The sequence below is a fragment of the Coptis chinensis genome, chromosome 8 (genome assembly GCF_015680905.1).
Source record: "Coptis chinensis isolate HL-2020 chromosome 8, ASM1568090v1, whole genome shotgun sequence".
Taxonomy (NCBI): domain Eukaryota; kingdom Viridiplantae; phylum Streptophyta; class Magnoliopsida; order Ranunculales; family Ranunculaceae; genus Coptis; species Coptis chinensis.
In genome coordinates this window covers 34,807,537-34,824,124 of record NC_141463.1, presented here as the reverse complement: position 1 = coordinate 34,824,124, position 16,588 = coordinate 34,807,537, and the positions used below count along the sequence as shown (strand labels likewise).

Below are 16,588 nucleotides of genomic sequence, written 5' to 3'. Positions count from 1 at the left end.
ATTTTAATCAATTTTATCTTCTCCAACGTTGACTTGAGCTTGTGCTGTGTTATTTTGTTTTTACAGATTAATTTGAGGTAATTTTTTTTTGTTTATTTTTTTTTAAATTACTAATTCCTAACTCTCCAATTTTTATAATGGTACTTAGTTGATGCTAATTAATTAATTTAGTTAGCAACTATTTGATGTAATTTTTGTTTAGACTTTCATTTGGCTCCTCTATTTGATTTTATTGTACCTTGATAAAATATTTGAATCTTTGTCTCTTTGGATTCATGTGTTTAACTTAACGTTTTTTTTTTTTGAAACTGAACAATTTCTTAATTCATTTTGATAGTCAGCAATCATACTAACAATTGTGATCGTTTTGTAGTACATTACTGATACTAACTTGGTATCGATCTGTGTGATCAGTTAGCTAGCACTCTAGGATTCCATGAACAATGAGAACGCTAGGCATTCTTTTAGATCTCTTATCCATTTCAAAATTTTGTTTTGATTCTCGGTTGTGTTTTTATTAGGTATGTATGTATGTATGTATGTATGTATAACTGTATTTGGGTGACGGGTTCTGTTAATACACATGAACTAACCATAGTTAGACAGTTGTCTAGAATTTCCAGCCTCCACAAAATAAAAAAAATATTATTGTTTTTTTATCGGTGGAGAAGAACCACCCTTGTTGAGTTCATTGTTGAGTTATCCTTGTTTAGTTTTTGTGTAATGGTGAGTTCATGTTGGGATAAATAAGACATAAGGAGAAATCATGCGTGCGTCTTCTATTGCTTCCTATTTGAGTACTACGTTTTCATAAAGTACTTTATGCAATTCTTATTATAACAAAAGGCATATTGGGGTGATTTGTTCTCTGAATACACATGAACTATCCATAGTTAGACAGTTTGCTTGGATCTTTGGTAGTAATTTCTTTTTTGAGTGTATCCTCACCAACTCTCATTACTAATTATTATCATGGAAAGACTTTGCTAGGATGAGTTTTTAAATTTAAGTATATCATCCGTCAAATAAGGAAGTCATTGTTTAATGCACTATTTTTTTTTTTTCAGGTTATCTTGGAATTTTATCAAAATGGAAGTGTAAGTTGAGTTATTTTTGTATTAGTATCCGTTTATTTTTATGTTTAAATGTTTATTTTTTTTATGATTACTAATTTCTTTGTCTATTTTTTCTATGTTTTGTAGAGATTGTTCATGTAAATTTCGTAATTATTTGGTTCTCCAAAAGACAAATGGTTAGCAGAAACGTTTGTTCAATATAATTATGAATGCATTACTGTTTTTGGTGTTTTTGAATATCTGATTAAAAAAATCAAGCAGAAGTCGAACCAAGCACACTTAGCAAAAACATTTTACATTTAGAAAAGTGTAGAGTAGGTTCGGTCGATATATTGCCATAAACTCAATTGTTTGGTGATATGTTGACAAATCATCGATATATCTATAAATATCGCCAATATTTACAGTTGAATATGTTGATGATCGAGTGAGCGGAGCGAACGATTTTGGGAGAAGGGGGGTATGCGAGACAAACTGTCTGTCCTCTTCTTCTCTCTTATTTTTTTTTCGCCCAAAGACCTTTCTCCTTCACCCATCTCTCTCTCTCCCAAGATCACCTAACTCTCTCTCCGCCATGAGCTCACTCACTCCCCACTGCCACGCAGTATACTAGTTATATCATGATATTTATATATCTTTGTTTAATTTTTTGATATATCACGGAGTATCTTGATATTTTGTACTATGGTATGGTTGCAGTTGCCTATATATGTTAATGTGTGATCATGATCATGAATAAAATGTAGTTTGGGGAAAATCATCTAACGCCCACTTATATTGTATATTATAACTGAAAAGCTAGTGTGCGCAGGGTGTATCTGTGAACCACTCATTTTAAAATTTGTGACCGGGTGTTTAAGTTTTAGCCAACAGCAACAGTGAGAGTAAAAACATAAAGCTCCCCTCTTCCCTAAACTCTCTCTAACTCTCTCCAAAAACTCTTTAATGTCCGAAACAAAAAAGGGCCAAAAATTTATTTGTTTCCCACACACACAACTATATTTCCAAGGGGAAAGAAAGGTAGTTTTCTTCTAAAAAAAAGGTAAGTTTGTCTCGTTTGATTTCTATTCCACCTCTCAATTTCGCATCTTTATTTTTACAATTGTTTGGTTGACCTAGAATTATGGATTTATTTAATTATGGTGTGTTTTGTTATTTCAGTGGCTTTGTTAACAGTTTTATGTATCGTTAAACAATTGTAAATAATTTGCAAATTTTCAGCTATGGGGGGTTAAAGGGGAAATAAACATGGGGAATTAGGATTGGTAATTTATTCCGCTGTTGTTGTTGAGTTGTTCATGATGCCATTCCCATTATTTGTTAGCCAACACTAGCAAAAAAACTCCACTTGAGAATGAGTGGAAAGTTTATTGCTTTAGGTAGGATTCAGATATTAATGATTTATTTCAGTTCAAGTAGAAGTGGGCGTTTGGGTGTTTTATGACCCGTGGTAGTTTTTGGGTGAAGGACATATTGAGGTCACATGTGGATGCTAACAGGAAAATTTTGGAGCTATGTCTTGAATATAAGTACTTGTAAAGAATTTAGGAAATGAGCAATGATTTTACATGTTCTTGGATCCGTAAGCTAATGAAATTAGTTACAATAGTTTAAACATATCTTAACAATGCAGTCTTTGCAGAAGATTTAAGGAAGATTGTTTTGTTTTATACGTATTTTTTTTTTGTTTCAATGATGTTTGTGTGTCAGATGGTTTTGGTAATTTATTTTAAGTGTGAGATTAGTTGTTATAATGCCAGTAATGATTGTTGTTTCATTACATTTTGGTACAGAATCCTTTACTAAATAATCTGTGAGGTATTTATACTGTGTTTGCTTTGAATAGAAGGATGGAAGCATAGAAGGTACTCATCACCACATATAGAAGACATGATACGTGAGAAAGTTAGAATTTCTTTACACAATTTGGGTTTTGGCTTCTAGCTTCAAGGAATATTTTAACTTTCTATTGGAAATGATTATTGTAACACACACTCGTTGTGCATGATTAATCAAGCGGATAAAAGAATGTCAAAGGGTCTCTTTATCCTTCACATCTCAACAAGGTAATTATGGTAAGTACTGATTTTTTTAGTTGCAAGCACCGATATTTTTTTTCTAGGGTTTTATTTTAAAATTGGAAGAACATATTTTTTCAATTTTTTTGCTCGATTTATTGGCTTTTAATCTAACATTATATGAAGAGGTTAGATGGTGTTGGGTTTTGATCAGTATTAGAAGAAGAACTTGTAGATTCTGTCTGACATTTGATTCTATTTCCCTCTTTATCTTTACTTGTGGATTATGCCATTCTATTTCACGGTTTGATTCTCCATAGTCATTACCTTAATCAGATGAAATATTAATGTGTAACTAATTCGATTCATGTTAACACTTAGATTTTTTTTTTCTATTTTGCAATTCGGGAAGTGGTTTTGTAGTTGTACTAATAGAAGACAAACTTTTAGTGTCTGTTGCTGCTGGAATACCACTGCTTTATTTACAGGTTTGCATATGAATTTAGTCCAAGTGGACCCATATCAACTTCTCATAGTTTGTTAAGTGCGCTGATGGCACACATGAATATTGTGGGATTCTTAAAGTTCAAAGGAAATAGCTTAGGTTCAGGCATTTTACATCAAGGCAGTGGCACCACAGTAGTTTTGATCTTTTGGTATCATAGATTATGTGCAGTTTTGTTTTTGTCCTTTAATAGTTTGTGAGTTTCATTTTCTACCTATTTTTCTGTTATGTTGCTCTGCTACAATTTCACTTATTGCATATTCATTAAGCTGGATTTTCATTCTGTTACCTTTTCTTTTTGTGTCTCTAACTAACTCCAGTGGGACATCTATTTTCGCAGAATTGGGCAGGTCATGGTTGTCTGATAAGGGTGGTGCCAAATAGTCCTGCTGTTGTTGGTCACGCTGCAACAGGTATCACACCCAAAACTGAATTATACCATCTCTTTGAGCACAACACAGCATAGTGAAGGAAATGTAAGAATTGTTTCTCTTGTAATGTAAGAACAGAACAGATACTTGGTCACTGGGATGCACTCTATATGAAGCAATGTAAGAATTGTTTCTCTTGCTAATTAGTTTCTTCTAGCCATTGTAATTGGAACTTGTACGCCTTTCATTAACATTTAATCCTTTTTGTTCCTTGGACACTTGAGTTCTATTACTTTGACCTCTAGAAGGTAGACCATAACTCGTTGCCCCTGCAAACGAGATCCATGTGGTAAAACATATAACTTAAGTTTGGAACTAACAACACTAGCAACAACAATAATAACACGAACACTGACAATGACAATGGTTAAACACTACTAGTTTGATGCACCTTGCAGTTTGTGATTTGCTTCTCTCTTTCAGGTACATATTCAGACATTCGTACTGCCAGGAGAATAGCGTAGAAAGATGCAAATGATCCTAGGCACATAAAGGAGAAGGATTCATACTCATCCTACCAGGTACTTGGCCTGGCGTTATGATTTATATTTTAGTTCTTTCCCACATGTTAAAAGTTGTAAGGACCATAAACACATTACTATTATTAGATTATGTTTGCTTGAAAAGTTAAAAGTTTTTTTCCCACATGTTAAAAGCTTGAAAAGTTTACCTACTTAATAAGTATGGTAACAGCTCTGTTTAAATCCATAATTAGGCACTTGTCTGGCATTACAATTTATATTTTTGCTCTTTCCTGAATGTGAAAAATAATAGGGAAACGTAAAATATATTATCAGTATGTTCTAAACAGGATTTGTTCTTGGACTGGATGTTGCACAAGTGACATGTGGTGGGGTTATACTTTTTGCTTACATTTTAAAGTAACTGCCTATGGCAATAGCTCTGTTTACAATTGCCAAGGGAGGGAACTTATATATTTTTGGGTTTTGACTTCAAATAGCTTCGAAATTTGTTTACTTGGCTTCTGGATCTGGTGTTGTGTCACTCTTGCATAAGTGCATCAGGTTCCGATACTTGATTTTAATTGTGCGTAGTGCGCAGAAGTATTAAACCATTGATGCTAAGGATTTTAGTGTTTAACTTTGCTAGAAGGATTAGAAGTAGTACTAGTACTAGTAGATGAAGAAGAATGGATTTGAGGATGGGTGTGGGGTAATTTTGTGAAAAGAGATGGAGTATGGAATATTGGAAGTGATGAAGCTGGAAATGAAGTGAATTGAGTTGGGGGAATTGTGAATTGAGTTCGGGGAATTGTGTTGAGTTTGAGTTGTCTTTGGGATATTTTGGAAAGTGATGGGTATGTTCTTAGAAGTGCCTCCATGGTACTAGGATTCTAGCTAATTTTTTCAACTAATTTTGCATAGTTGAAAGACCCTAGAAATGTCACTGATTGTTATTCTATCGGTAACTGTTGGTGAGCTCACTGAGCTGTGCCTTCGGAAATTAATTAGAGAAGAAGACAAATATTCTATACAAGTTTATTTATTAAAGGGACTTCCACCAAAATATTCTGTTGGTGAGTTAACTTTGCTAGTGGTCAGAACTTCCACCAAAATGTTCAATGAAATGTTACTAACTTTAATTTGTGTGAGTTCAAAATGTTGATTGGGACTTCTGATTCTGAAGGGTCATGCCACTTTATTTATCACACTAAAAAACTGATTCTGTTTTTGATAAGGCAGATAATTAAAGCAGTATATATGTTTAGTAATAATTAAACCAGTTGCATGTTTAGTGAAATTAGGATTTCATTTTGGCAAAGGCAAGGCATCAAGATTTGTAGGTTGTCAATGATTATAGCTTTGTATGTGGTTCCACAGTAGTAGCTTCACAATTTTAATTTAGGGTAGTTTCTAGAACATGACAACTTTAGCAAGACATTCAAGGTGTTCTATTTTTTCTCTTCTTTTCCACTAACTACGGTGTTCTACTTTTACTATTCTTAACTTATTTAGGATCGGATGTTCTTTTCAGGAAGAAGAATGGCAGAAGAACACGTGGACTTGAAGCAACAAGAAACACAGCAAAAGCAAGTAAAGCTTTTAAGGAACATGTATTAACTTGTAAATCAATTGCCCCAATAAAGGTCTCTCTCTGATTCTTGGTAGTTTATGCTCTGTATCTCTTTTCTTTCTTTCAAGATTTATCATCAGTACTGCCAAGCATAACTTATGTTCTTTGGCTGGTTATATCTGTAGGAACAATGCCAAGCATAACTCATGAGGGACACATCTGTCGAGTAGTAAGGAGATCATGGTTTCAAAAAGGTAAGAGGAATATACATCAAATTTACATTTCCTTTCTATTAGTTGACACCCAACTGTGAAGGCTTCCTAGCCTCTTTCTTTTCTCTCTTCAACTTCAATGTTAATAATCCCAAATTCCATAGTTTAGTACATATATCAATTGACCATCCTATTTTAGCACCTTGTTACATTGTAGCTTAGCTTAATAAGACCCTTTTTAGGCAGCACCCAATATATCTTATTTATTTGATAGGTGAAAAGCATAGTTATCAGACCCAGCCCGGACACTGACCCGTCAAAGGAACTAGGTCACTGGGTCACCGGTTCGACCAGTGGGTCAATACTTAAGTTGAAAATATTATATAATTCACTTAGTACATACATTTTCACAACTTCATTAGTGGCCTAGGTAGTCTTAGAGCCATTTCATTTTCCAATAAACCAAGGTTCGAGTCTATATAAGTTATGTTTTTCAAAATTAAAATGTTTCTTTACTAGTTTACTATTAGATGTTATTTATATTTCTTATATAGTTAATAACTAGCAAGAAAAGCTGTTGTGGTGTAATGGTAGAGATCCTAGCTTGTTTAATAGTCACCCAAGGTTCGAGTCTTAGTACTAACAAATTAAAATTTTATAATTTCTAAAGTTAGTTATGGACTGGCGGCTCGGACTAAACCGTCCGTGTTAAAGCGGTTTATAAGAAAACCATACGAGTTAACTAGGTTTGGCCTGGGTCAACTGCTTAAACGATCTACTATGTGACCCAACCAGGTTTGGTGACCGGGTCACCAGCTTATCGGGTCAAACTGCCGGGCCGGGCCAGGCCAGGTCTGATAACACTGGGTGAAAGTTTAAGATATTGACCGTGTTTCATCCAATTGTCCACGTACACTTGTTACACTAGTTTTGCTTCTTGAACACACTAATGATTTCTAAATTTATTTTTCAAATTCAGGCCACTTATTTTTTTATATCCTCGTTTGGTTTGTAGGAAATTGTGAAGGATTGACACTTTGACTTGCTATGTAAGACTCTTAAATTTACCATGCATTCCGTTATATGTTGAAGTAATTTTTCATTCTAAGACTTATATATTGTACTCTTTATGCTTAACTTGTTGTAGAAATTGAACCAATAACAGGCTTGAAAGGGTCACACTAATGCAACTTGAGATTGCGATCTAGCGTATTAACTTGCTTATTTGAAAATTTTAAGTAGGGAAACTATGAGAGATGTGGTTTTCTTGCACAATGAACTGATTTTTGCTGCAGCTCAGAAGAAGTAAGACCATTCTTTTACTGTAAATTCTTGACAATAACAAACTTAATTTTTATAGGAAATTTAGTAAAAATGTAAGCATATTTGTCTCTGCATTAGTTGTATATGTTTTCTTTATCTTGTGTCAATAAACTATCAATGCATGTCCAGACTCCTCAAGTAGAGTTCTACATGCATGATTTATGTTTTCTTTGGTTCCTCGTTTCATATCTTCGTTCGTTTTGATTACATGCATTATGTTGAAATTTTATTAATCTGTGTGAGAATTTCTATTGATATTATCTCAGTAATAAATCAATTACTGTTGGTGGTCGTATATGTTTTGGGTCCATATGTTTGTCTTATCTTGTATCAACAAATTATCAAAGCATGTCCAGACTCAAGTGTAGTTCTACATTTTTTATTATTATTATTTTATTTTTTTTGCATTTCATATCTTTGTTTGTTTTGATTATAGGTCTTTCCCTTGATTATATGTGTTCTGTTGCATATCATTAATTGATATCTTATGTTGGAGTTTTCATTTTGTAGTTAACCCAGTGATAAATCAATAACTGTTGGACTGTGACAGGTATTCATATATATAATAGAGATGGTAAAGAATTTCATTGCCTTAAGGTTAGCATCTGCCGCTCCCAGAAATTTTCTTGTTTCTGTTTTATTTTCTTTTGTGTCACTAAAGAATAGAAAAATTGTTTGAACCGTAGTCATATCTTAGAACCAGAATATGGTCTTCTCCTTGAGTGAATAGAAAAGTTGAACGAACCCAAAACTTTAGAGTTCACCCCGCAAATTTGTTATCTTGTTAGATATTTGAATAGAAGTTATGTCAGAGCTGGATTTATGGAACTTCATCTACGGGTGTATCCATAAGGCCATATACATGGGTCTCTTTAAACACATTGATTGAAAAGATCAATAATTTGATCTAACTTTACATTTTAGAAGTGAGGTATGAAATTAGATATGGTGATTGTTCATGTTTTGGAAAAAGGTAGGGTGTTCTTTATTAAAGTTCTAATTGTTGACATCTCGGTAGCCATTGCAAAAGATAAGGGGTGCTTCATGTATAACATTGGTTTTTGGTTTTTGGTTAAAAGATCAATCATTTTTCAAATTTTGGTTTTTTAACATTGGGTGTTCTTTTTCCTTTTTTCCTTTCTCTTATTTTTATATGAAGATTGAAACTTCCTTTTGCTACCACCTAGGGTTTGAGTGTTCTGGTATTGTAAAGGCTTGACTTGCTGTGTATTTTTATAGTGAAGGTGGATTCGGTTGTGTGTACATAGAAATTCTAAAAGAATTAGTTTATATGGCTATAAAGTAGCTAAAAATTGGTTGTTATAGGGAAACTGTGAGTTTAAAGCTTAGTTCGAGATTATTAATTGTGTAGATCACCAACACTTGGTTTCACAAGCAGGGCGATGCATATACAACCATCAAAGATTGTGTGTATGTTTATGTATGTTTATGTCCCAAACAGTACCATGCATTGTCCAGATTTCTTCAAAAAGAATATCCGTGTTTCTTCCACCAAATGCAAAAATTGTACTACAAATGTCGTATACCTATAAGTTCTACTCTAAGGACATCGATACCAATGAGAAAAGGCGAGTGAGAAATTAAAAATGCTACTTTTATTGGTTTAAATCTAAAGGTGATTGTCAATGATATATAGTGAGTTGTTTATATTACATAAGATTTGCATCCCATCTTTTATCTCAGCAAGCTTTTGAAGGGGTAGACCCTTCTGACGCCTTCGTAATCCCTGGAGGCAAGCTCCAAAGTACCTTGCACTAGATAAGAAAGTATCTGTAGTGGCAGAAAAGCGATTTACATCTATCTATTTTCCATAGGTAAATAAATTCTATTTGTTCCGGTGTTCTTAGGATAAAATATATTCATTGTTTATGTGTGCTTGCTGAAATCAAAACTGCATGTTAGTATGGTACGCTTGAGTTTCTTGATAGTTAAATAAATGGTTGATCTTTTACTTCTCTTTTGGTGTTTGCATAAACTTTAATTTTATTCGTGTTTTGAAAATGTGCTAAGCTTATTATCCTTGAAATTTAAGCTTTGCTTTTGAAAGTGGCATTTGCATATATTCGTGTAATATTAGTATGAATGTTCTTTAAAGTTCTTTTAATGACTTGGATTTTATAGAGCATGATGTTTTTCTACATCTTTTATAGCACTAATTTTTCTTTATTATTTTTTGAATTCCAGGACTTTTGAGAAAAATGATACAAAAACTAACGATGAAGCCGCTTAATGCGGATCTTTTACCTTCACTTGTTAATTAATTAAATGCACCGGAGAATGCGTTTGTATATGATTTAAATGAAGAAGAAATAAAAAGTATCCATTTAAGTCATGTTTTATGAATGAATTTTGGTATTTGATTCGACATACTATGTTCTTCGTATCGTGTACATTAAGATTGGAACATATTACACCCTACGTGTAGCCTTTCATGTAGTTTCCTTATATAATAACGTCTTCTGAGTGAACACTATTATATATTTTTACCATAATGACTGGAAAATCTTTATGCTTACCTTGTTTTTGTTGGATTCATTGTAAAATGATTGGATTAGGTTAAAAAATGCATTATGATAGGTTTCATATTCTTAAAAACCTTAAAAATACAAAGGAGGTTATGTTAAAAATTTGAAAAGAATGATTTGTGTTTAGATGTCGTAGTATTCATTTGAATGTGATTTGTATCAAGTACATATATTTACAAATAATTCATTATCCAATCCCAATATAACACATGGCAATATATTCAACAAAATTCCCTGTGTAGTTCGTGTACAATCCAATTATATTCATCAGATTTAGGTCGTACTTCGCAAACGGATCGGAGATAAGCAATACCTTCTCAGATCAACCAATCATCTTAGCCAATCACAATTGTCATATTATAGCAATCGGTAATAGTTATTTCCAAGATCTAGCCAAACATTTCATATTTTTCATAGCTGTCAACTCAGGTATTCACAATTATTAATTATAAATCTATCAATCAGTAGATTCAAATGTTTTCCATCTGTAGAACATGTGGAACAATGTTTATTTGTAAATACTAACAAATAATAGAAGACAATTGATCATTGAGAAATAAGCGGAACCATTGTTTATTCTCAAGAGTTATGAGTATTGTAATTTTTAAGCTAGTAAGCTTGATAAAGTATAATGAAATTAATATTACAACGTACGCATGTAACAATTGAGCAATTTATTTGGATGCGTGTCGAATACAATATTGTGCTGGGCCGCTGGGGGTTCCATTTTAAGTGTTATAGGTGATTGCTTACTTATCCGATAAATATGGATCAAATCAAGCCAAGTAGTTATGATTCTCCTATTTATAGGTAATTGTTGCGCCGTGACTACTGATTGAGGTCATCAACACCTATTCCATTCGATGTATGTAATGTCATTTATTGCATTTGACTCGACGTTTGTGTTGGGTATCCCTCACCATAATGTTGGAAAATGGGAATTGGAGTGTTCTTTGCGGGCAGGACTGCAAATTGTTCTTTGCAGGCAGGACCGCAAAGTGTTTTTTGTGGTATGTTCTCCTAATATGTTTTTTGTACCCACTATATAAGCTATCTTGAGAAGGGGATTTGATTGGTATCGTTTCCCCAACAGTTTGTGGCCATCTCTAGAGAAATACTGCTTAGATTATCTCCACGTTTTACATACTTCATGCATGGTAAATCAATATTCAAAGAAATCATCCACACAAAAGCCAATGCGAGGTTATACCGATTAAACTTTGAGATGGCTTGGTGTCATGTATTTCAGTGCAAAAATATTGTTTTGTCGTGTTTAATCGTCCTACAGATACGTAATATCATTGTAAAATATACCAAATTGGCAAAAATATTGAGATCTACATCGATTATGATACATCGGACCATTTGGCAATCTTGAAGCTATCTTTTGCCAACTCAGAATTTTTTATGTCAAGCTTAATCTAACAATAGCAAAATGTGATCATGTCTCCACTACACCAATTTAAAAAAAAAAAAAAAAAAACGACCTTTAAGGGCCCATTAACGAGGGTTAGTAGGGTTTTACGACTCGACTGGTTTTGAACCAGAGTCGAAGGTATCTAGGTTGACATTTTAATGTTGAACCAGTTTAACATAGAATCCGGTTTCATGACCGGTTTGAACCGACTGGTTCAACTTAAAAATTGGTAAACTCGGTGGTTCAAACATAACTCGGTTAAAAAATCGGTTCAATTTGGTGGTTTTTACTCAAACCCATCCACGTTGACTCAACCAAATTAAATGCTTTCCTTTACTAACCTTAGAGCGTCTCTAGGTGGTGGAAGTGGAAGTATCACCTGTATGTTTAAGGTCGAAATTTGAGGCAAGTATCCGCAAATTTTGACCAACTCTAGATGGAGGCAAATAACAGCTGTAAATTTGGAGCAGGATCTATCATGCACGACATTGATATTGTCGCGCGATATTACCACTGTCGCCCCAAGTTAAAAAAAAAAAAAAAAAAAAAACACGCGACATTTCCAATCATCGCCAAATTGAACAAATAAAAAAAAAAAAAAAAAAAAAAAAAAAAACCCCACATGACATTGGTAATGGCGTGCGACATTGTCACTGCCGCGCCGCATTCACATTCAAAACCGCAAATTTGCATCCATGGATGCGGCTAGACAGGTGTGATACCTTGCATCCTCCACCTAGAGATGTTTTTTCGTGAAATTCCGAATAGTGGAAGCAAATATGCATGTGATACCTCCACCTAGAGATGCTCTTATGTTATTTTTTATTCAACCTAGTCGAGTTTACTTAACAAAGAACTAGCTGGATTTTATTTGAACCAGTGGTTTAAACCGGGACCATTATGACCCAATCCGATTCTGAAAACCATGGTTAGTAGCTAGCCTTTGTTCTAGTACGAATAGGGCTGTCAATGGATTGGTTTGGGTCGAGTTCTGGAAAATCCAAACCAAACCGATAAGAAAATTGTGAACTTGAAACCGAACAGAACCGATAAGATATATTGCAAACTGAAACCAAACCGACTCGAACCGAAAACTATAAAATCAATTAAATTATAAATTAAATCAATTAATTTTAGCCACACAATTAATAAACATATACAAAATTAATCATAAATATTACGAAAATGCCATCTTATCGGTTCGGTGGAGGACAAACCCGAAACCAAACCAATATCTTATCGGTTTGGTTCGGTTTTGGGTTGGTAGTGGGTAAACAAAATTAATAAAACCCAAACCATTTTTTATCTGTTTGGTTCGGGTCAGTTATCAGGTTATCAAAACCCATTGACAACCCTTAAGAGCATTTTTAGCAATGATATCAACCTAGCATCAAACACCAAATTCTCAAATCACTTACGCGGTTTGAGAAACACCGCGCGGTTTGAGAAACACCACGACAAAGAATTTGGTGTTTTTTCAACTTCAGGAGAACTACATGTTGATGAAAACACCAAAAAACACCAAAACACCAAATTGACCAATATTTGGTTCCAGGTTTGATGATATATCAAATCACTTACGCGGTTTGAGAAACACCGCGGTTTTAACAAAAACGGCGTGGGCGGTGCGGTTTTGGCAAAAACGGTTTTGGCAAAACCGCGTGCGTTTTTTCTGAAAATTAGAACTATGGTGCATAAAACTTGAAAAATTATGAGTTGTGCATAGAAGTTAAGAAATTAACAATTGTGCAATTGAAGAAATTAAGAATTGTAATTTAAAATCGAAAAAATTAAATAAATTAAAAACCTATGATTATGATTATGCAATCCAAAATCTATGATTATGATATAATCATATAATATCCAAAATAATCCAAAACCTATCATATTACATCAAATTTATTTAGCTCTCTTTTCGCCCCTTACCACTTGATCCCCCTCTCTCTCTCTATTTGGGCGTTCGAAAGCCGCTCCTCTAAGTTCCTAATCGAGAATTATGATCTTCTCTCGCTCTATACGGAGGTTAACTACTTGACTGAAGTTCCTCATATCCCCGATGTTGTTTGCGTGTACACTTGCTCCATATCCTCATACACGCTTTTCGAAGTCTCGTCATAAATACACGGGATTGCGATATGTCCGAGAATATGCCTCCTCTCTTTCTTGGCTATAATGATACAGGCAGTCCTCATCCCATCAAACATAAGAACACGGGTTCTCATATCTTTATAGAACCTCAATTTAAAAATCCAAAAAATACAAATGAGTACATATTATATATATAATGAAGAAGATAAATAAAACAATTAAACTCACCATGGTATATCGATCAATATGCGGCTCTAACTCGAGAAACGAGCATGAGGCACCTCGGGAATGGAAATATAAGTAGGCTCCCCATCGAGTCCCACACGCGGCAAACATTTGAGGATTCCGCGCAACCACGTTTGGATGATATGCATTCGAGGTTGTGGGTTGTAAAAGGTCGTGGGCGGATGAGGAATACGTGAGCTCACGCCTCATCCCTTCCAGCCCACAAACTTCGAAGTTGCTAGCCCGACCAACATGAGGCAACAACGGACCCATGGAGACACGGTTCCACCATCTATAATACTGATCAAGCAGTCTGCTCAACAACAAAAGAAGATGCATCTCGCCAAGGACCACAACTAGCATGAACTTTATGAATATGAGTTCTACCCCACGACTTCGCGATCACTAACATCCGCATGGGAGCACATGGAACTCCATAACGCCCGGTTATCGCCTCCAACATCCGCCGCCACAAGGTACCAAACCCGACAACCACGCGGCAAAAAAAACAACTCTGTGACATGACAACACACAAGCATGCATGTACAACTGGATCGTCAAAGGCAGTAGACAAACGCCAATGTCTCCACTCAATAGATGACAATGATCTAATATCAATCTGAGCATGAGCCATACAGATATTATTCCTAATCGCCCCTACATTACGAGTCAAGTGAGGCCCTACCCAACTAGCAAATCTAGGGCGAGTATCAGCAATCATGTCTATGTTAGGACAATGACATCGAAAGTACTCATAAAACCAAATCTCTAAAAGTCCCGTGAATCCTGCAATCTGAGAACTTCTACTTCCGAATGTCTGTGAAACTTTATCTAACGCCGATATCAATGTGGCATATACTGAGCTACCCAGGTCATAATCTCTCATAGTATGCAAATCAGATACATAAGCATATATAATATTCCAGTCATACCGTAGAATGACCATTGGGAAACAAACACATGCCCAATAAAAAACATCAAAAAAGCTTTAACATACTAATCAACACCCTCACTACCCGGTAGAACAGTCAAAGCTAACTCCGCTCATGTATCAAGATGCAAGAGGGGTTCCATATATGTAGTCTTAATATGAGATAGCTTAATCCCAGAAGAATCATAAGCATCCGCACCCAAACGAGGAAAACTCATAAGCATACTATCCATATTCTCATAATTTGTATGAAAATGTATCGGTTGGCCTATACCGATACTCAACCCAGAAATCATAGTGAAGTCTAGTGGTGTGAACCCTAACTCCGCACAAGGGAAATGAAATGTATGAGTTCTACTCCACCATCTTTCTACTAAAGCTATGACCATGCCTAATCGGCCTTCTCATAATCCGCGATCAATCAAAATACCCAAAGGTGTATACAAAATACTATCTCTAATATGTACAAACTCATCCAAACTCCTAATAACCTTCCACTACTCTCTAACACCAAGTAAAAGCCGATCTAACTTCGGTAGTCAATAACATCTTTGATATTATATAAAAAAATAATGCATTATAAGATAAATAATTAATTGGTCCAACTCAACTAATTAATATTCAAAATATTTAATCAAAACTAATTAATTATTACGAGTATTAGCCACTACACTCGACACGTATTTTGTATCACGTGTAGAAGACACAACTTCCATATCAAGTGCTTCTCCAGGTGCAAATTGCCAATCGAAGTCGTACGTTCATCTGATACTCCAGTACATAGGGATGTCTATCAGTCGGCGCGACATCCTCGAGTTCTTCTCCCCCACTGTCTTCTCCCCCACCGTATTCTACTTCCTCAGGTTCTTCTCCCTCATCGCCAATGTCGTCTGTGTAATGCCAATCATCACCGTCGAAAGGTTCAAAATGATCCATATCAAATTTTAAGAGTTTAGGTAGGTTTTTGCTTTTTTTTTTTTTAACTAAGGAGAGGATTTTATAATTGTGAGAAGAGGTGAAAGTGATTAAACCGCGCGGCTTTGGAGCTGTTTATATAGAAGTAGCACGCGGTGTTCTGAAAACCGCACGGTTTTCTAAAAACCGCGTGGGCTTGGGCCTGTCAGTTGGGTTTTAGTGGCGCGGTTTTGGCAAAACCGCGTAGTTGCTTGATGTTTTTTTGATGTTGCTCCTAAAGTTGCTTGATGTTTTTTTGGTTTGGTGTTTTTTTGGTTCAAAATTTTGGTGTTTTTTTGGTTGCTCTCCTAAAGATGCTATAAGTACGACTGTATGAGTGCTTGTTTCTCAAGGTTGTTATTTTCCCGCCTGATATTTCTGTGAAAAATTTAAGTATGCCGCCCAAATGTCACTTTCCCCCTAAAAATTTTAGAGACCGTGCTTTTAGCTAATGATTTACTCTCTCTCCACTTTTCCCACTAAATATTTCAATTTCCACTGTTCCAGGTCTTCTCTCTCTCTCTCCCTCTCATTTTTATTTTTGGTGCTCCGGCAGTAGATTTACACTTTCTTTCGTCTCTGTCAGAGCAAGCATTGAGCTTAATTTTCATGATCTATACTTAAAGTTCTGGGATAAGGTCAATTCAACAACATTGAATAAGGAGATTTTAAAAGCTACATATGAGAACTGCAAGGTACCTCTTCTAGCTTCCCATTTGCCGCATTTAATTAATATCATAGTTAGTGATGAAAACGTACGTTAGTATTATTATTATTATTATTTTATTGTTTTTCTTCCCCTTCTAACAAGTGCTTTGAAGGTCTGAG

General features: G+C 34.8%; 1 long non-coding RNA gene across 6 annotated transcripts; it reads left to right on the top strand.

Annotated features, from left to right (window-relative positions):
• The first annotated feature begins 1,903 nt into the window (after positions 1-1,903).
• LOC147481249 (uncharacterized) lies at positions 1,904-10,112 on the top strand. 6 transcript variants are annotated; one of them, XR_015205330.1, is made up of 12 exons: positions 1,909-2,118; positions 2,923-3,151; positions 3,583-3,719; positions 3,940-4,012; positions 4,104-4,150; positions 4,454-4,551; positions 6,026-6,137; positions 6,250-6,318; positions 7,292-7,325; positions 7,424-7,581; positions 8,150-8,196; positions 9,805-9,952. It is a non-coding gene; the product is annotated as an uncharacterized LOC147481249 (long non-coding RNA). The 6 variants fall into 6 exon arrangements; XR_015205334.1 differs by lacking the exon at positions 4,104-4,150 and having other exon boundaries at positions 1,904-2,118; positions 7,424-8,196; positions 9,805-10,112; XR_015205333.1 differs by lacking the exons at positions 3,583-3,719; positions 7,424-7,581 and having other exon boundaries at positions 1,914-2,118; positions 2,926-3,151.
• The last annotated feature ends 6,476 nt before the right edge of the window (positions 10,113-16,588 follow it).